Source organism: Arachis hypogaea, chromosome 19 (assembly GCF_003086295.3).
Source record: "Arachis hypogaea cultivar Tifrunner chromosome 19, arahy.Tifrunner.gnm2.J5K5, whole genome shotgun sequence".
Taxonomy (NCBI): domain Eukaryota; kingdom Viridiplantae; phylum Streptophyta; class Magnoliopsida; order Fabales; family Fabaceae; genus Arachis; species Arachis hypogaea.
In genome coordinates this window covers 92,053,923-92,074,801 of record NC_092054.1, presented here as the reverse complement: position 1 = coordinate 92,074,801, position 20,879 = coordinate 92,053,923, and the positions used below count along the sequence as shown (strand labels likewise).

At 39.4% G+C, this 20,879-nt stretch overlaps 2 non-coding genes across 2 annotated transcripts; both read right to left on the bottom strand.

Moving 5' to 3' along the window:
• Positions 1 to 599: 599 nt before the first annotated feature.
• LOC112781852 (small nucleolar RNA R71) lies at positions 600 to 703 on the bottom strand. Its single transcript, XR_003192605.1, has one exon. It is a non-coding gene; the product is annotated as a small nucleolar RNA R71 (small nucleolar RNA).
• Positions 704 to 10,227: 9,524 nt separating this feature from the next.
• On the bottom strand, positions 10,228 to 10,331 carry LOC112781850 (small nucleolar RNA R71). Its single transcript, XR_003192603.1, has one exon. It is a non-coding gene; the product is annotated as a small nucleolar RNA R71 (small nucleolar RNA).
• Positions 10,332 to 20,879: the final 10,548 nt, after the last annotated feature.

Here is a 20,879-nt window from a genome sequence, read left to right as displayed (position 1 = left end):
CGGCCACTTGGTTACAGCTTCTTCTTATGCCTTTAAATTCATGCAACTAACTCACTGACTCACTAACTGTTTGAATTAATTCCTCAATTGAGCTAACCATACTCTTCCATTAACCAAGAGTATTTCACTTGTTGTGTTTGAGCTGTGTTCTTGTATGACAGTAGAAGAAATCCTCCAATACGGGAGAGGGGGGGAAGGGGAGGGGGAGAGGAGGCTGGGAGATTTTGGGTGGGGTGGGGGGATGTGAGGGAGGGTTCTTAGTTCATACAAACCACCCTGATTGTGTAGTAGCATCCAGACCACCCATGCCAACAATTTTGAGCTCAAGCCACAGCTAATATCACTTGTGGAAAATCATTGTTCCTTTGGAGGAAGTGCTAATGAAGACCCAAACCAACATCTCACAAAATTCCTGAGAATTTGTGACACTGTGAAGTCCAATGGAGTCCAGAAGATGCCTATAAACTGCTTTTGTTCCATTTTCACTTAGGGACAAAGCAGCTAAGTGGCTGGAATCATTCCCAAGGGGGAGTCTAACAACATGGGATGAGGTGGAAAGCAAGTTTCTGGCACGTTTCTACCCTCCACAAAAGGTCAATAGGCTTCGATCTGAGGTTCAGACTTTTAGACAACAAGATGGTGAAACTCTCTACGAGGCATGGGAGAGATTCAAGGACTTGACAAGGAAATGCCCACCAAACATGTTCCATGATTGGGTGCAACTGCACATCTTCTATGATGGGCTCTCTTATGAATCAAGGAAGGCTGTAGACCATTCATCAGGAGGTTCATTGAACAGGAAAAAGACTGTGGAAGAAGCCATTGAAGTGATCGAGACAGTGGCTGAGAATGAGTACTACTATGCATCAGAAAGGCACAACACTAAGGGAGTCATGGAGCTGAACCATGTTGATACAATTCTAGCCCAAAACAAGGTGTTTGCCAAGCAACTAGCAGAGCTTACCAGGCAATTAGAAACAAAGCAAGTGGCTGCAATACACACACAAGATCAAGAGGAATAGGCATTGAAGGAGGTGATTGGGATGAGGCTAACTATGTGGGAAACCAACAAAGGCAATCATATGATCCACATTCCAACACTTACAACCCAGGCTGGAGAAACCACCCAAACTTTGGGTGGGGAAACCAAAACCCAACCACAAAACCACAAACCTTACAACCACAACCAACATAACAATTCCACATACCAAAACTCCAACCAAAGATCATACCAAGCCACACAAAACACTTACCCCCAACCATCATATCATGGCCAAAATAATCAACATACCCAACCTAATCCGAACCAACAATTTCAAGATCAATTAAACCGGATAGAAGGAATGCTTGCAACCATGAGCCAAGACATAATTGAATTGAAAGCTTTTAAGGAAGAAGTAAATTCTAACTTGCAAAACCAAGGAGCTGCCATCCAGAAGCTAGAAAATCAAATTTTGTATTTGACTAAGCAAGCCCCTGGGACAAGCGTTCTCATGCTGCCAAGGCTATTGCAAGGGAGGAATGTAAGGCCATAACCCTCAGAAGTGGAAAGAATCTAAAGGAGATTTCAAGGGAAACCACAGAGGATGAAGCAAAGGAAAATGTGAAAGACAAAGAACAAGGACAATCTGTTACACCGTTTGCAACAAAAGAAAAAGAAAAAGAGGTCTGAAGCCTTACACACCTAAAGCACCTTATCCTCAACGTTTGATGAAAAGTGAAAAGGATGGCCAATTCTCCAGGTTCTTGGAGATTTTCAAGAAGCTTCAAATCAACATTCCCTTTGCTGAGGCAATAGAGCAAATGCCACTCTATGCAAAATTCTTAAAAGAATTAATGACCAAGAAGAGAAGCTGGAGAAATGAGGAAACTGTGTTGTTAACTGAAGAATGCAGTGCATCATTCAGCACAAATTGCCTCAGAAATTGAAGGACCCAGGCAGTTTCCAAATCCCCTGCATTATAGGAGAAGTCATGGTGGAGAAGGCCTTGTGTGATTTAGGGGCCAGCATCAATTTGATGTCGCTAACAATGATGAGAAGAATGAAGATTGAGGAAGCCAAACAACAAGAATGGCCCTCCAATTGGCAGATCGAACTTTTAAATTCCCTCATGGGATAGTTGAGGATTTGTTGGTGAAAGTGGGAGAATTTATATTTCCTGCTGATTTTGTGGTGTTAGATATGGAGGAAGAAGCCAAAGCTTCAATAATTCTGGGAAGACCCTTCCTAGCTACTGCTGGAGCCATCATAGATGTACAAAAGGGTGAACTCACTCTTAGACTACATGATGAGAAATTGGTGTTTAATGTATTCAAGGCAATGAGCTATCCATCAGAATCACTAAGGGAATGCATGAGGGTTGATGTAGTGGACATTGCAGTACAAGAAACTTTTGAGGAAACAATAAAGGAATGGCAGAGGAGGAGTTCACCAAGGATATTGAAGTTAGTGATATCAAGGGTGCTGACACAACCATGCTAAGCATGCCAGAGAAGTGAAAGAAGAAAAGGAAGCACCAAAACCTGAGCTCAAAGCTTGCCCCCTAATCTCAAGTATGCATACTTGGGTAGTGATGAGAGTCACCCTGTTATCATTAGCTCGCCCTGAGCCAAGAACAGGAAGAAGAATTGATCAAGGTGCTGCAAACTCATCAAGATGCCATTGGATGGACCCTAGCTGATTTGAAGGGGATAAGTTCATCCATATGCATGCATAAAATCTTGTTAGAAGAGGATGCTAGACCCTCCATTCAAGCTCAGAGAAGATTGAATCCCGTCATGAAAGAAGTGGTACAAAAGGAAGTCAGAAGTTATGGCAGGCAGGGGTAATCTACCCCATTTCTGATAGCCCATGGGTTAGTCCCATCCATGTAGTTCCAAGAAAGGTGGCATAACTGTGGTACCAAATGAGAAGAACGAACTCATACCCACAAGAACCGTCACTGGGTGGAGGATGTGCATAGACTACAGGAAGCTCAATGAAGCCACCAGAAAGGATCATTTCCCACTCCCATTCATGGATCAGATGCTTGAAAGGCTTGCCGGACATGCTTACTATTGCTTCTTGGATGGATATTCAGGATACAACCAAATAGTAGTTGATCCGAGTGATCAAGAGAAAACATCATTTGTTTGTCCATATGGAGTTTTTGCTTATAGACGCATGCCCTTTGGATTGTGCAATGCACCTGCCACTTTCCAAAGATGCATGCTGTCCATCTTTTCAGACATGATTGAAAAATTTATTGAGGTCTTCATGGACGATTTTTCTGTTTTGGGGATTCTTTTCCCAGCTGCCTACACCACCTTGCCTTGGTGCTTAAGAGGTGCCAAGAGACTAACCTAGTATTAAACTGGGAAAAGTGTCATTTCATGGTCACAGAAGGAATAGTCCTTGGCCACAAAATCTCTAATAGAGGCATGGAGGTGGACAGAGCTAAGGTGGAAATCATTGAAAAACTACCTCCACCAAGTAATGTCAAGGCAGTTAGGAGTTTTTGGGACACGCTGGTTTTTACAGAAGGTTTATTAGAGACTTTTCTAAAATAGCCAAACCTTTGAGTAACTTGCTTGTCTCTGATACACCCTTTGTATTTGATAAAAATTGTATGCTAGCCTATGAACTTTTGAAGCAAAAACTTTCCTCTGCACCTATCATTGCCCCACCTGATTGGAACTTACCTTTTGAACTGATGTGTGATGCATCAGACCTTGCTATTGGGGCGTGTTAGGACAAAGGAAAGACAATTTGGTGCATGTGATTTATTATGCCAGTAAAGTCTTGAATGCTAACCAAAGAATTACACAACCACTGAAAAAGAACTCTTGGCAATAGTCTTTGCATTTGAAAATTTAGATCTTATCTCATTGGATCTAAAGTCATTGTCTTCACTGATCATTCAGCTTTAAAATATTTACTTGCTAAACAAGAATCTAAACCAAGACTTATTAGATGGGTTCTTTTGTTGCAGGAATTTGACATTGAAATCAAAGACAAGAAGGGTGTAGAGAACAAGGTGGCAGATCATTTATCAAGGATACCATGTGAAGAAGGAAGCACACAAAGCACACATTAAATGAGTGCTTTCCTGATGAACAACTCATGGTAATTCACAAAGCACCCTGGTTTGCAGACATAGCAAATTCAAGGCCACTGGGAGTTTACCTTTGGAATTTAACAAACATCAAAGGAAGAAATTGGTAAATGATGCCAAATACTTCATCTGGGACGAACCATACTTGTTCAAAAAATGTTCCGATGGCATACTCAGAAGATGCATATCCGAGGAAGAAGGAAGGGAAGTTTTATGGGACTGCCATGGCTCCACTTATGGAGGGCACTTTGCAGGAGAAAGAACAGCAGCTAAGGTGTTGCAGTGTGGTTTTTATTGGCCCACTATCTTCAAAGATGCAAAAGAATTAGTGAAGCACTGCCATGAATGCCAGAAAGCTGGGAACTGCCAAGAAGAAATGAAATGCCACAACAATTCATTCTGGAACTTGAATTGTTTGATGTATGGGGGATAGATTTCATGGGACCATTTCCCTCCTCATACTCAAATAATTACATTCTTGTGGCAGTAGACTATGTCTCAAATGGGTTGAAGCAATAGCAACTCCAACCAATGATAATAAGGTAGTCATGAACTTCCTCAGAAAACACATTTTTTGCCGTTTTGGGGTTCCAAGAGCAATCATCAGTGATGGAGGAAGCCACTTTGCAACAAACCATTAGAGGCATTGCTTCTAAAATATGGAGTCAAACACAGGGTAGCCACACCATACCATCCACAGACAAGTGGGCAAGCCGAAATATCTAACAGAGAACTCAAAAGATCCTGGAAAAACTGTGGGAACTTCAAGGAAGGACTGGTCGATTAAGCTAGATGATGCTCTTTGGGCATATAGGACAGCTTTCAAAACACCAATTGGAATGTCTCCTTACCAACTAGTATATGGAAAAGCTTGCCATCTGCCACTGGAGTTGGAGCACAAGGCATACTGGGCCTTGAAACTTCTGAACTTGGACAACAAAGCCGCTGGAGAAAGAAGGATGTTGCAAATTCAAGAGTTGGAAGAATTCAGAGCGGAAGCTTATGAGAATGCCAAAATTTACAAAGAAAGAGCAAAGAAGAAGCATGACAGCAACATAGCCCCAAGGAAATTTGAAGAAGGGCAAAAAGTATTGCTCTACAATTCTAGGCTGAAGCTATTTCCAGGAAAGCTAAAATCAAGGTGGTCTGGACCATTCCTTGTCACCAAGGTCTCCAATTATGGACAAGTAGAAATCATGGAAGAAAAGTCACAACGAACCTTCATTGTTAACGGTCAAAGACTCAAACATTACTTGGGAGATGTGGAGGAGAAGGACAAAGTTAAATATCACCTCAACTGAGGAAGCTGACCGTCAAGCTAATGACGTTAAAGAAGCGCTTGTTGGGAGGCAACCCAACCTGAGGTAATACCTTGTTGCTGTTTCTTTTATTTGTTTCAATAAAAAGGGTAAAGTAGTTTCTGTGCATTGCAAAGAATTAAGTTTGGTGTTTCACACCAAACAATGAATTCATGGATCAATAAGTCAAAGGGGAATGTGTGACTCTAAGTTTGGTGTTCCACCATAAAGATCAACTGAACACAACAACCTTTGAATTATATGAAAGGAACAACTATTCTAAGCAGTCACAGAAATGCTTAAAACCCTTAGTAGCAACATCATTCCAAGATAACTCAAGGATTCAAAGAACAGAGAGAAGTAAGTGGGAGACTAAGTTTGGTGTTCACACACCAATCTAAGAATCCGATACTTACCCACACATAGTTGAGCTAACCACTCAAGTGCTTGAGAAGCAAGCAACTTCATTACTCTTTGCAGGAAAGGAAACAAGAACCTTAAAGCATGAAGCAACATTTAGGAAGAAGAAGGAGAAATCAAATTGTTTCCTGACAACAAAGAGAAAACAAGGAATTTCACAAGGTGGTATTGTTCCTTGATAATTCTTTAAAAAGGGCAAACAAAAGCATGCGTGTTCTGGTTTAACTGTAAATGTTGAATCTTTCTGGAATGTGTAGTTTTTTTAGTATGTCTGTTTGTTAATTGCTTTGAATAAAGTGAATGCCTAGATGTTTGGATATAACTTCACCTTCTTAAACAAGTGCGTGCCATGCTTGTTCTGTTTCCAAAAATAAAAGAAAAGTTTGAACAAAAGTAACTTGGCTAAATTAGTGACAAATCAAGTAGAATTAAGTGGTGGTATGCATGCTTGATTGTTTAGTCAGATCACTAAAATTAGAGTGTAGAATTATCATTTTTTATGTAGAAAGTGAAAATTGTCTATGGATCTTGATGAATAAATGTCTTTGGCCATGAAAAAGAAAGAAAAAGAAAAAGAAAAAGCCACGGAAAAAGGCAACCAAAAAGCAAAAAAAAAATTGAGAAAATAAGCTAGGTACCAATGGTTTGAACTTCTGAGACAAATGCCTGTGGTGTTTATGTATTAAGGATATGCTTGGATGAATAGGTTCTGAGGAGTGTTTCAACACTTGGTAACTTGGGTTAACTAACCCGGGATTATCAACCAAAAGTCCATTATCAAGAGCAACCTAAATACAAAACATTTAGTCACACAAAGAGGTGCTGGGCACCAATGTCTCAAGAAGAAATGTGAACTAAAATGCCTAAAGTGGATATGTGTAGTGCACTGATAAGAAAAAGAAAATGCCAAAGGCTTGTGCAACACATGACACTAAGCAAACAAGGAGCAAAAGAAGCTCTAAGAAAAAGAAAAGAAAAACAAAGAAGAGAAAAGTGCCAAAGACATAAGAATAACAAGAGGCCATAGCAATGTTTGATGGATGCAATGAAAAAGTGATAATCCTACCTGATAAGTATGAAAAAGTGATGCTGCAACTTTCTGCATAAAACCCTTCTGATGAACTTCAAATGCTTGCTAATATAGCCAATGTAATTGCTTTCTGTTTCATACTTTCTTCTCAAATAACTCAGGACTTGCTTAGGGACAAGCAAGTATTAAGTTTGGTGTTGTGATGCCAAGGCATCATAGGCTAGTTTCACTAGCATTTTTCTGTTAGTTTTAGTTGTTTTATGCATTTTCTTGAGCTTAAAGTAACCAAAAATGGTTAAATGAAGAACAAAGTAATGAACCATCCAAACAATATGATTTTGATGCAAATCCATGAGTTTTAGTTATATTACTTAAATGCTATGAATGGAAGATTTCTCATGAAATTTTGCAAGACTTTGATGCAATTGTTGGATGATTTCAGGGAAGAAGAGGCTAAGCAAGGAAGCAACAAAATCAATAAAGGAAGCTTGAATATCACATGTGGAGTTTAAGTTCCAGTTTAAGCCTAAACTGGAGCTTAAACGCCAAAATCATGAAGGATAAGAAATGCTGGGATTGAAGTTTAACCTCCAGTTTGACCTCAAACTGGAGGTTAAACGCCAGAATGAAAAGCCTCACTTAAGGAGCATTCCACGTTTAACCTCCAGTTTGACCTCAAACTGGAGGTTAAACGCCAGAACCAGGAAGAGTACCAGGGAGCCATTCCACGTTTAAGCTCCAGTTTGACTCAAACTGGAGCTTAAACGTGTTCGACAGCTTTTCTACTCCAGGGTTGCTCTCTCCATTTCCACGTTTAACCTCCAGTTTGACCTCAAACTGGAGGTTAAACGTGTTCGACACCTCCAGGGCCACCATTCTAAGCTTCCACGTTTAACCTCCAGTTTGACCTCAAACTGGAGGTTAAACGTGTTCGACCTCCAGTATGCCTCCACCCTTTTCCACGTTTAACCTCCAGTTTAACCTCAAACTGGAGGTTAAACGTGTTCGACCTCCAGGGCTGCCTTTCCTATCTCCACGTTTAAGCTTCAGTTTAACCTTAAACTGAAGCTTAAACGTGTTCGACTACATGACTCTCCAGGGCTACCTTCTTCCATTTCCACGTTTAAGCTTCAGTTTAACCTTAACTGAAGCTTAAACGTGCTTCTACAAAAGGCCTCACTGGAAGTGTCTGGCGTTTAAGCTGCAGTTTAAGCTTAAACTACAACTTAAACGCCACTCTTGGAAAAGGTTTCTGGGCCAAAAATATTGTGATTTAAGTTAGTCTTTGAGCACAAATATTAACTTAAACTTACTTTGGTATGAAACCCAATTGAATATCATGGTTTATGGGATTGGGCCTGAAGGATTGATGAGTTTGAAATCTCAATTTATTGAGTCATGTGTCATTATTTGATTATCACTAAGTTGGCTCAATAAATGTTACAGGATTTGGATCAACAACCTCATCAAGTTATGGATCATAAACCCAAGGCAAAAGGAAAGCAAGGAGAGGCCTCAAAGCCCAAGAAGCACAACTGAAGCTCAATATAGAAAGTGTATAAATAGGATAGAAGTTAAGTTAGAGAAGACTTTTACTTTCACTTTTAGCTAGTTTTCCTTTTCTTTGTAATTGAATTCAGAGCTATGATTCACTAAACCCCCTTTCATTGGGTTAGGGAGCTCTATTGTAATTCAATGAATCAATAATAGTTTATCTTCTTCTTCAATCTTTTCTCTTGAATTTTGTTAGAAAGCTTCTCGATCTAATTCCATTGAGTAGTTGTCTTGGGAAAGAAACTACTCATACTTGGAATCCTTCGGAGCCTTGGGAAAGGAATGGAGGATTCATGCTAGAGAAGCTTTCTCACAGTGGATTGGATTGGGGTTTGGATGGATATTGTGACATGTAATCCTACCAAATTGTGGTTCATGAAATTGTGTGGTATAATCAGTGATCAAGCATCATCTCTTCTTATGAACATTTAAACCAAGGGATTGGGAATTTGTTTGTTTTTAGAGAGCATTGGTGAGCCAAGGAATTGGGATCCAATCATATAAGATTGCCAAGCAAAATTCAATGAACGCATTGGTTGAGGAAGAGATAAACATGTTTTGATTCGGAGATCTCAATATCTCCTATAACCCAATGAATTCCCCAATTCTGATTTCCACTTTCTCTTTACGTTCTGCTACTCAATTCATGCAATCACCCCCATTCCCTTTTAATTTCAGCAATTTAGTTTCTACTCTTTAATTCATGCAATTTAAGATTCCGCCATTTCAATTTCTTGTCATTTACTTTTCCCGCCACTTTTACATTCCGCAATACTCATCTCAATCTTGATTCCGCTCAACTAGAACACACTTCTAATCCGAATTGCTCACTCAACCAATCCTTGTGGGATTCGACCTCACTCTATTGTGAGTTTTTACTTGACGATAACCGGTGCACTTGCCGGAAGGAATTTTGCCGATCGTGCAATTTCCTAAATCGTAGCATAACTAGTTTATGTGCATCAAGTTTATGGCGCCGTTGCCGGGGATTGGTTTTCGATTGACAATTCTCAAATTGGAAGCTAACTAGATTGAGCAATTTTCTCTTGCTTTGTTAATTCTGTTCAAGATACTGTTGAATTTTAATTTCTGCACTTGGTTACATGCTTTCCTTCTTTATGCCTTTAAATTCATGCAACTAACTCACTGACTCACTAACTGTTTGAATTAATTCCTCAATTGAGCTAACCATACTCTTCCATTAACCAAGAGTATTTCACTTGTTGTGTTTGAGCTGTGTTCTTGTATGACAGGTAGGAGAGGAGAGACATCAACTCCTCCATATACCGAACCAGAGAGGACCCTTCATAGACTTAGAAGGGAAGCAAGAGGGAAGAGAGTAGTGGGAGAAGAGGAATCTGAAGGAGAATCTGAGGACAATTTTGAGGAAGCTTTAGATCTCAACATGGATAGAGAAGCTCACAACCATGAGAGAGCTGATGGAAACGATGCCATCCCTGAGAGGAGGGTTCTTAGTTCATACATAAACCCAACCTCTGGGAATTGTGGTAGTAGCATCCAGAAACCACCCATTCAGGCCAACAATTTTGAGCTCAAGCCACAGCTAATATCACTTGTGGAAAATCATTGTTCCTTTGGAGGAAGTGCTAATGAAGACCCAAACCAACATCTCACAAAATTCCTGAGAATTTGTGACACTGTGAAGTCCAATGGAGTCCAAGAAGATGCCTATAAACTGCTTTTGTTCCCATTTTCACTTAGGGACAAAGCAGCTAAGTGGCTGGAATCATTCCCAAGGGGGAGTCTAACAACATGGGATGAGGTGGAAAGCAAGTTTCTGGCATGTTTCTACCCTCCACAAAAGGTCAATAGGCTTCGATCTGAGGTTCAGACTTTTAGACAACAAGATGGTGAAACTCTCTACGAGGCATGGGAGAGATTCAAGGACTTGACAAGGAAATGCCCACCAAACATGTTCCATGATTGGGTGCAACTGCACATCTTCTATGATGGGCTCTCTTATGAATCAAGGAAGGCTGTAGACCATTCATCAGGAGGTTCATTGAACAGGAAAAAGACTGTGGAAGAAGCCATTGAAGTGATCGAGACAGTGGCTGAGAATGAGTACTACTATGCATCAGAAAGGCACAACACTAAGGGAGTCATGGAGCTGAACCATGTTGATACAATTCTAGCCCAAAACAAGGTGTTTGCCAAGCAACTAGCAGAGCTTACCAGGCAAATAGAAACAAAGCAAGTGGCTGCAATACACACACAAGATCAAGAGGAAGTAGGCATTGAAGGAGGTGATTGGGATGAGGCTAACTATGTGGGAAACCAACAAAGGCAATCATATGATCCACATTCCAACACTTACAACCCAGGCTGGAGAAACCACCCAAACTTTGGGTGGGGAAACCAACAAACCCAACCACAAAACCACAAACCTTACAACCACAACCAACATAACAATTCCACATACCAAAACTCCAACCAAAGATCATACCAAGCCACACAAAACACTTACCCCCAACCATCATATCATGGCCAAAATAATCAACATACCCAACCTAATCCGAACCAACAATTTCAAGATCAATTAAACCGGATAGAAGGAATGCTTGCAACCATGAGCCAAGACATAATTGAATTGAAAGCTTTTAAGGAAGAAGTAAATTCTAACTTGCAAAACCAAGGAGCTGCCATCCAGAAGCTAGAAAATCAAATTTTGTATTTGACTAAGCAAGCCCCTGGGACAAGCGGTTCTCATGCTGCCAAGGCTATTGCAAGGGAGGAATGTAAGGCCATAACCCTCAGAAGTGGAAAGAATCTAAAGGAGATTTCAAGGGAAACCACAGAGGATGAAGCAAAGGAAAATGTGAAAGACAAAGAACAAGGACAATCTGTTACACCGTTTGCAACAAAAGAAAAAGAAAAAGAGGTCTTGAAGCCTTACACACCTAAAGCACCTTATCCTCAACGTTTGATGAAAAGTGAAAAGGATGGCCAATTCTCCAGGTTCTTGGAGATTTTCAAGAAGCTTCAAATCAACATTCCCTTTGCTGAGGCAATAGAGCAAATGCCACTCTATGCAAAATTCTTAAAAGAATTAATGACCAAGAAGAGAAGCTGGAGAAATGAGGAAACTGTGTTGTTAACTGAAGAATGCAGTGCTATCATTCAGCACAAATTGCCTCAGAAATTGAAGGACCCAGGCAGTTTCCAAATCCCCTGCATTATAGGAGAAGTCATGGTGGAGAAGGCCTTGTGTGATTTAGGGGCCAGCATCAATTTGATGTCGCTAACAATGATGAGAAGAATGAAGATTGAGGAAGCCAAACCAACAAGAATGGCCCTCCAATTGGCAGATCGAACTTTTAAATTCCCTCATGGGATAGTTGAGGATTTGTTGGTGAAAGTGGGAGAATTTATATTTCCTGCTGATTTTGTGGTGTTAGATATGGAGGAAGAAGCCAAAGCTTCAATAATTCTGGGAAGACCCTTCCTAGCTACTGCTGGAGCCATCATAGATGTACAAAAGGGTAAATTCACTCTTAGACTACATGATGAGAAATTGGTGTTTAATGTATTCAAGGCAATGAGCTATCCATCAGAATCACTAAGGGAATGCATGAGGGTTGATGTAGTGGACATTGCAGTACAAGAAACTTTTGAGGAAACAATAAAGGAAGTGGCAGAGGAGGAGTTCACCAAGGATATTGAAGTTAGTGATATCAAGGGTGCTGACACAACCATGCTAAGCAGGCCAGAGAAAGTGAAAGAAGAAAAGGAAGCACCAAAACCTGAGCTCAAAGCATTGCCCCCTAATCTCAAGTATGCATACTTGGGTAGTGATGAGAGTCACCCTGTTATCATTAGCTCGGCCTTGAGCCAAGAACAGGAAGAAGAATTGATCAAGGTGCTGCAAACTCATCAAGATGCCATTGGATGGACCCTAGCTGATTTGAAGGGGATAAGTTCATCCATATGCATGCATAAAATCTTGTTAGAAGAGGATGCTAGACCCTCCATTCAAGCTCAGAGAAGATTGAATCCCGTCATGAAAGAAGTGGTACAAAAGGAAGTCAGGAAGTTATGGCAGGCAGGGGTAATCTACCCCATTTCTGATAGCCCATGGGTTAGTCCCATCCATGTAGTTCCCAAGAAAGGTGGCATAACTGTGGTACCAAATGAGAAGAACGAACTCATACCCACAAGAACCGTCACTGGGTGGAGGATGTGCATAGACTACAGAAAGCTCAATGAAGCCACCAGAAAGGATCATTTCCCACTCCCATTCATGGATCAGATGCTTGAAAGGCTTGCCGGACATGCTTACTATTGCTTCTTGGATGGATATTCAGGATACAACCAAATAGTAGTTGATCCGAGTGATCAAGAGAAAACATCATTTGTTTGTCCATATGGAGTTTTTGCTTATAGACGCATGCCCTTTGGATTGTGCAATGCACCTGCCACTTTCCAAAGATGCATGCTGTCCATCTTTTCAGACATGATTGAAAAATTTATTGAGGTCTTCATGGACGATTTTTCTGTGTTTGGGGATTCTTTTCCCAGCTGCCTACACCACCTTGCCTTGGTGCTTAAGAGGTGCCAAGAGACTAACCTAGTATTAAACTGGGAAAAGTGTCATTTCATGGTCACAGAAGGAATAGTCCTTGGCCACAAAATCTCTAATAGAGGCATGGAGGTGGACAGAGCTAAGGTGGAAATCATTGAAAAACTACCTCCACCAAGTAATGTCAAGGCAGTTAGGAGCTTTTTGGGACACGCTGGTTTTTACAGAAGGTTTATTAGAGACTTTTCTAAAATAGCCAAACCTTTGAGTAACTTGCTTGTCTCTGATACACCCTTTGTATTTGATAAAAATTGCATGCTAGCCTATGAACTTTTGAAGCAAAAACTTTCCTCTGCACCTATCATTGCCCCACCTGATTGGAACTTACCTTTTGAACTGATGTGTGATGCATCAGACCTTGCTATTGGGGCAGTGTTAGGACAAAGGAAGGACAATTTGGTGCATGTGATTTATTATGCCAGTAAAGTCTTGAATGCTAACCAAAGGAATTACACAACCACTGAAAAAGAACTCTTGGCAATAGTCTTTGCATTTGAAAAATTTAGATCTTATCTCATTGGATCTAAAGTCATTGTCTTCACTGATCATTCAGCTTTAAAATATTTACTTGCTAAACAAGAATCTAAACCGAGACTTATTAGATGGGTTCTTTTGTTGCAGGAATTTGACATTGAAATCAAAGACAAGAAGGGTGTAGAGAACAAGGTGGCAGATCATTTATCAAGGATACCATGTGAAGAAGGAAGCACACAAAGCACACATGTAAATGAGTGCTTTCCTGATGAACAACTCATGATAATTCACAAAGCACCCTGGTTTGCAGACATAGCAAACTTCAAGGCCACTGGGAGTTTACCTTTGGAATTTAACAAACATCAAAGGAAGAAATTGGTAAATGATGCCAAATACTTCATCTGGGACGAACCATACATGTTCAAAAAATGTTCCGATGGCATACTCAGAAGATGCATATCCGAGGAAGAAGGAAGGGAAGTTTTATGGGACTGCCATGGCTCCACTTATGGAGGGCACTTTGCAGGAGAAAGAACAGCAGCTAAGGTGTTGCAGTGTGGTTTTTATTGGCCTACTATCTTCAAAGATGCAAAAGAATTAGTGAAGCACTGCCATGAATGCCAGAAAGCTGGGAACCTGCCAAGAAGAAATGAAATGCCACAACAATTCATTCTGGAACTTGAATTGTTTGATGTATGGGGGATAGATTTCATGGGACCCTTTCCCTCCTCATACTCAAATAATTACATTCTTGTGGCAGTAGACTATGTCTCTAAATGGGTTGAAGCAATAGCAACTCCAACCAATGATAATAAGGTAGTCATGAACTTCCTCAGAAAACACATTTTTTGCCGTTTTGGGGTTCCAAGAGCAATCATCAGTGATGGAGGAAGCCACTTTTGCAACAAACCATTAGAGGCATTGCTCCTAAAATATGGAGTCAAACACAGGGTAGCCACACCATACCATCCACAGACAAGTGGGCAAGCCGAAATATCTAACAGAGAACTCAAAAGAATCCTGGAAAAAACTGTGGGAACCTCAAGAAAGGACTGGTCGATTAAGCTAGATGATGCTCTTTGGGCATATAGGACAGCTTTCAAAACACCAATTGGAATGTCTCCTTACCAACTAGTATATGGAAAAGCTTGCCATCTGCCACTGGAGTTGGAGCACAAGGCATACTGGGCCTTGAAACTTCTGAACTTGGACAACAAAGCCGCTGGAGAAAGAAGGATGTTGCAAATTCAAGAGTTGGAAGAATTCAGAGCGGAAGCTTATGAGAATGCCAAAATTTACAAAGAAAGAGCAAAGAAGAAGCATGACAGCAACATAGCCCCAAGGAAATTTGAAGAAGGGCAAAAAGTATTGCTCTACAATTCTAGGCTGAAGCTATTTCCAGGGAAGCTAAAATCAAGGTGGTCTGGACCATTCCTTGTCACCAAGGTCTCCAATTATGGACAAGTAGAAATCATGGAAGAAAAGTCACAACGAACCTTCATTGTTAACGGTCAAAGACTCAAACATTACTTGGGAGATGTGGAGGAGAAGGACAAAGTTAAATATCACCTCAACTGAGGAAGCTGACCGTCAAGCTAATGACGTTAAAGAAGCGCTTGTTGGGAGGCAACCCAACCTGAGGTAATACCTTGTTGCTGTTTCTTTTATTTGTTTCAATAAAAAGGGTAAAGTAGTTTCTGTGCATTGCAAAGAATTAAGTTTGGTGTTTCACACCAAACAATGAATTCATGGATCAATAAGTCAAAGGGGAATGTGTGAATCTAAGTTTGGTGTTCCACCATAAAGATCAACTGAACACAACAACCTTTGAATTATATGAAAGGAACAACTATTCTAAGCAGTCACAGAAATGCTTAAAACCCTTAGTAGCAACATCATTCCAAGATAACTCAAGGATTCAAAGAACAGAGAGAAGTAAGTGGGAGACTAAGTTTGGTGTTCACACACCAATCTAAGAATCCGATACTTACCCACACATAGTTGAGCTAACCACTCAAGTGCTTGAGAAGCAAGCAACTTCATTACTCTTTGCAGGAAAGGAAACAAGAACCTTAAAGCATGAAGCAACATTTAGGAAGAAGAAGGAGAAATCAAATTGTTTCCTGACAACAAAGAGAAAACAAGGAATTTCACAAGGTGGTATTGTTCCTTGATAATTCTTTAAAAAGGGCAAACAAAAGCATGCGTGTTCTGGTTTAAACTGTAAATGTTGAATCTTTCTGGAATGTGTAGTTTTTTTAGTATGTCTGTTTGTTAATTGCTTTGAATAAAGTGAATGCCTAGATGTTTGGATATAACTTCACCTTCTTAAACAAGTGCGTGCCATGCTTGTTCTGTTTCCAAAAATAAAAGAAAAAGTTTGAACAAAAGTAACTTGGCTAAATTAGTAACAAATCAAGTAGAATTAAGTGGTGGTATGCATGCTTGATTGTTTAGTCAGATCACTAAAATTAGAGCGTAGAATTATCATTTTTTATGTAGAAAGTGAAAATTGTCTATGGATCTTGATGAATAAATGTCTTTGGCCATAAAAAAAAAAAAAAAGAAAGAAAAAGAAAAAGAAAAAGCCACGGAAAAAGGCAACCAAAAAGCAAAAAAAAAATTGAGAAAATAAGCTAGGTACCAATGGTTTGAACTTCTGAGACAAATGCCTGTGGTGTTTATGTATTAAGGATATGCTTGGATGAATAGGTTCTGAGGAGTGTTTCAACACTTGGTAACTTGGGTTAACTAACCCGGGATTATCAACCAAAAGTCCATTATCAAGAGCAACCTAAATACAAAACATTTAGTCACACAAAGAGGTGCTGGGCACCAATGTCTCAAGAAGAAATGTGAACTAAAATGCCTAAAGTGGATATGTGTAGTGCACTGATAAGAAAAAGAAAATGCCAAAGGCTTGTGCAACACATGACACTAAGCAAACAAGGAGCAAAAGAAGCTCTAAGAAAAAGAAAAGAAAAACAAAGAAAAGAAAAGTGCCAAAGACATAAGAATAACAAGAGGCCATAGCAATGTTTGATGGATGCAATGAAAAAGTGATAATCCTACCTGATAAGTATGAAAAAGTGATGCTGCAACTTTCTGCATAAAACCCTTCTGATGAACTTCAAATGCTTGCTAATATAGCCAATGTAATTGCTTTCTGTTTCATACTTTCTTCTCAAATAACTCAGGACTTGCTTAGGGACAAGCAAGTATTAAGTTTGGTGTTGTGATGCCAAGGCATCATAGGCTAGTTTCACTAGCATTTTTCTGTTAGTTTTAGTTGTTTTATGCATTTTCTTGAGCTTAAAGTAACCAAAAATGGTTAAATGAAGAACAAAGTAATGAACCATCCAAACAATATGATTTTGATGCAAAATCCATGAGTTTTAGTTATATTACTTAAATGCTATGAATGGAAGATTTCTCATGAAATTTTGCAAGACTTTGATGCAATTGTTTGGATGATTTCAGGGAAGAAGAGGCTAAGCAAGGAAGCAACAAAATCAATAAAGGAAGCTTGAATATCACATGTGGAGTTTAAGTTCCAGTTTAAGCCTAAACTGGAGCTTAAACGCCAAAATCATGAAGGATAAGAAATGCTGGGATTGAAGTTTAACCTCCAGTTTGACCTCAAACTGGAGGTTAAACGCCAGAATGAAAAGCCTCACTTAAGGAGCATTCCACGTTTAACCTCCAGTTTGACCTCAAACTGGAGGTTAAACGCCAGAACCAGGAAGAGTACCAGGGAGCCATTCCACGTTTAAGCTCCAGTTTGACTCAAACTGGAGCTTAAACGTGTTCGACAGCTTTTCTACTCCAGGGTTGCTCTCTCCATTTCCACGTTTAACCTCCAGTTTGACCTCAAACTGGAGGTTAAACGTGTTCGACACCTCCAGGGCCACCATTCTAAGCTTCCACGTTTAACCTCCAGTTTGACCTCAAACTGGAGGTTAAACGTGTTCGACCTCCAGTATGCCTCCACCCTTTTCCACGTTTAACCTCCAGTTTAACCTCAAACTGGAGGTTAAACGTGTTCGACCTCCAGGGCTGCCTTTCCTATCTCCACGTTTAAGCTTCAGTTTAACCTTAAACTGAAGCTTAAACGTGTTCGACTACATGACTCTCCAGGGCTACCTTCTTCCATTTCCACGTTTAAGCTTCAGTTTAACCTTAACTGAAGCTTAAACGTGCTTCTACAAAAGGCCTCACTGGAAGTGTCTGGCGTTTAAGCTGCAGTTTAAGCTTAAACTACAACTTAAACGCCACTCTTGGAAAAGGTTTCTGGGCCAAAAATATTGTGATTTAAGTTAGTCTTTGAGCACAAATATTAACTTAAACTTACTTTGGTATGAAACCCAATTGAATATCATGGTTTATGGGATTGGGCCTGAAGGATTGATGAGTTTGAAATCTCAATTTATTGAGTCATGTGTCATTATTTGATTATCACTAAGTTGGCTCAATAAATGTTACAGGATTTGGATCAACAACCTCATCAAGGTTATGGATCATAAACCCAAGGCAAAAGGAAAGCAAGGAGAGGCCTCAAAGCCCAAGAAGCACAACTGAAGCTCAATATAGAAAGTGTATAAATAGGATAGAAGTTAAGTTAGAGAAGACTTTTTACTTTCACTTTTAGCTAGTTTTCCTTTTCTTTGTAATTGAATTCAGAGCTATGATTCACTAAACCCCCTTTCATTGGGTTAGGGAGCTCTATTGTAATTCAATGAATCAATAATAGTTTATCTTCTTCTTCAATCTTTTCTCTTGAATTTTGTTAGAAAGCTTCTCGATCTAATTCCATTGAGTAGTTGTCTTGGGAAAGAAACTACTCATACTTGGAATCCTTCGGAGCCTTGGGAAAGGAATGGAGGATTCATGCTAGAGAAGCTTTCTCACAGTGGATTGGATTGGGGTTTGGATGGATATTGTGACATGTAATCCTACCAAATTGTGGTTCATGAAATTGTGTGGTATAATCAGTGATCAAGCATCATCTCTTCTTATGAACATTTAAACCAAGGGATTGGGAATTTGTTTGTTTTTAGAGAGCATTGGTGAGCCAAGGAATTGGGATCCAATCATATAAGATTGCCAAGCAAAATTCAATGAACGCATTGGTTGAGGAAGAGATAAACATGTTTTGATTCGGAGATCTCAATATCTCCTATAACCCAATGAATTCCCCAATTCTGATTTCCACTTTCTCTTTACGTTCTGCTACTCAATTCATGCAATCACCCCCATTCCCTTTTAATTTCAGCAATTTAGTTTCTGCTCTTTAATTCATGCAATTTAAGATTCCGCCATTTCAATTTCTTGTCATTTACTTTTCCCGCCACTTTTACATTCCGCAATACTCATCTCAATCTTGATTCCGCTCAACTAGAACACACTTCTAATCCGAATTGCTCACTCAACCAATCCTTGTGGGATTCGACCTCACTCTATTGTGAGTTTTTACTTGACGATAACCGGTGCACTTACCGGAAGGAATTTTGCCGATCGTGCAATTTCCTAAATCGTAGCATAACTAGTTTATGTGCATCATTATTCAAATTAATATATATATATATATATATATATATATATATATATATATGTATGTATGTATAATTTTCATTACTTATAAATTACTAAAATTATAGTTTCAATTACGTAAAATATTTCATCATAACAAAAATATATACAAAAATCTAAATTTAATTGAGCTCAAATAGTTATAAAATTAATTTAATTATTTTTAATAAAATAATTTATAAAAATAAGAAACTTCAACTAAATAAAATAAATTATAACTCATTTATATTTAAATTTTTAAAAAATGGGGCCGTTACATTCTACCTACCTTAAAAAATTTTTGCCCTAAAAAATTGATATAAGATAATAAGAGTTTAGGAATAAAAACTTTACAAAGCTAAGTTTTTAAGAAAAAAATATAAATATTATTTATTTGACAATTAAATTATCTTATTTTATTTTATTAAGAATACTATCTTGTAAAGATATTATTTTATTTATGATATATTAAAAGGGTAAGCAGAGAACTGTCCTAAAAGATTTAGAAAGACAAATCTAAATTACGAATCTTTGATTCTCTTTCCATAAGACACTTAGGAAAAGGTGAGAGAATAATTCAAAGATATTTTATATTGTGGAATGATAAGAAAGAGAAGAAAGAAAGAAGGAAAAGAAAATGAGGTAAGAAGACATATAGTGGTGAGTCAGCCAAGATTTGCTTTCCAGAGATACATTGGCCAATCCAAGGGATGGTTGCACCTGTAAGATAAAGGTTGCTTACAGAGGTTTTCAATACATACATTGGCTAGAGAGAACCTCACCTGTAAGACCGAGGTTACTTATAAAGGTCATATTTGCATACATCGGCTCAAGAGAGCCGCACCTGTAAGACAGAGGTTGCTTACAGAGGTTATGACACTGAAACTCAAAATCAGACAAAGGTTAGTGAGTTAAGTCGGAATATAATTCAATAAATAACAGAGTAATCTTAAAAGCTTTAGAGAACACCGACTTAATTAAAGAAGCTTATTATTCATACCACGGGTCGAGCTATGTGAGCTGGGCTGGATGAAGACAAAAACGACCGACCTCTTATAAAGGTTGGTCGACACCAACCTCTGCCCAAAGAGCTCGGCCAAGTTACTATAAGGGCCCAAGTAGGCCCAAAACAGAAGATCACAGCCCACCTAAAGGTGGCTGACCTAAAAGATAAGGGGACCCACCCACAAAAGATAATAAAAGATAACAAACTTATCTCAAGGGAGGTCATCCCAAATTACTATAAATACACTAGAGCATCTAGGTATAACTCATACTCTGATTCTACACAAAATAACCTGCCTAAAGCACGTGCTAACTTAAGCATCGGAGTATTTTGCAAGTACCACCACCCTCCGGTGATCAAGGATCAGCAGCACCATCAGATCCAACAAGTCGAACACGACAACTCCGGCCACCACATCAGATCTCCTCCGAGATCGGCCTTCAGTTTTAGGTAACCCTCGGAACATTGGCGCCGTTACGGGGAACCTGGAAGTCATTCCATCATCATGGATGACAACCATGACAACGGTCACAACTCTGGCCTAGAAGACAGAACGCCGTACAAGAACGTGGATACCATACCAAAGGATATCCCTTAAAATAAGGGAGACAAACAGCCCCCAAATGCAAAAATTTTAGGGACCAGCCGTGAACAACAGAATCGCCTTAAACAGCTAGAACAAGAAGCCGACCAGCAGTGGGAGGCTGAGCGAGACCTTCGGAGAGAAACCAGATGGCGTCGAGAGCTAGAGAGTAAACTCCTAAAGCTCGAAACTGATCTCAAAATCAAGACTACTCGAATCATGAAAGATCCATTCACGAAGGAGATCATGAAA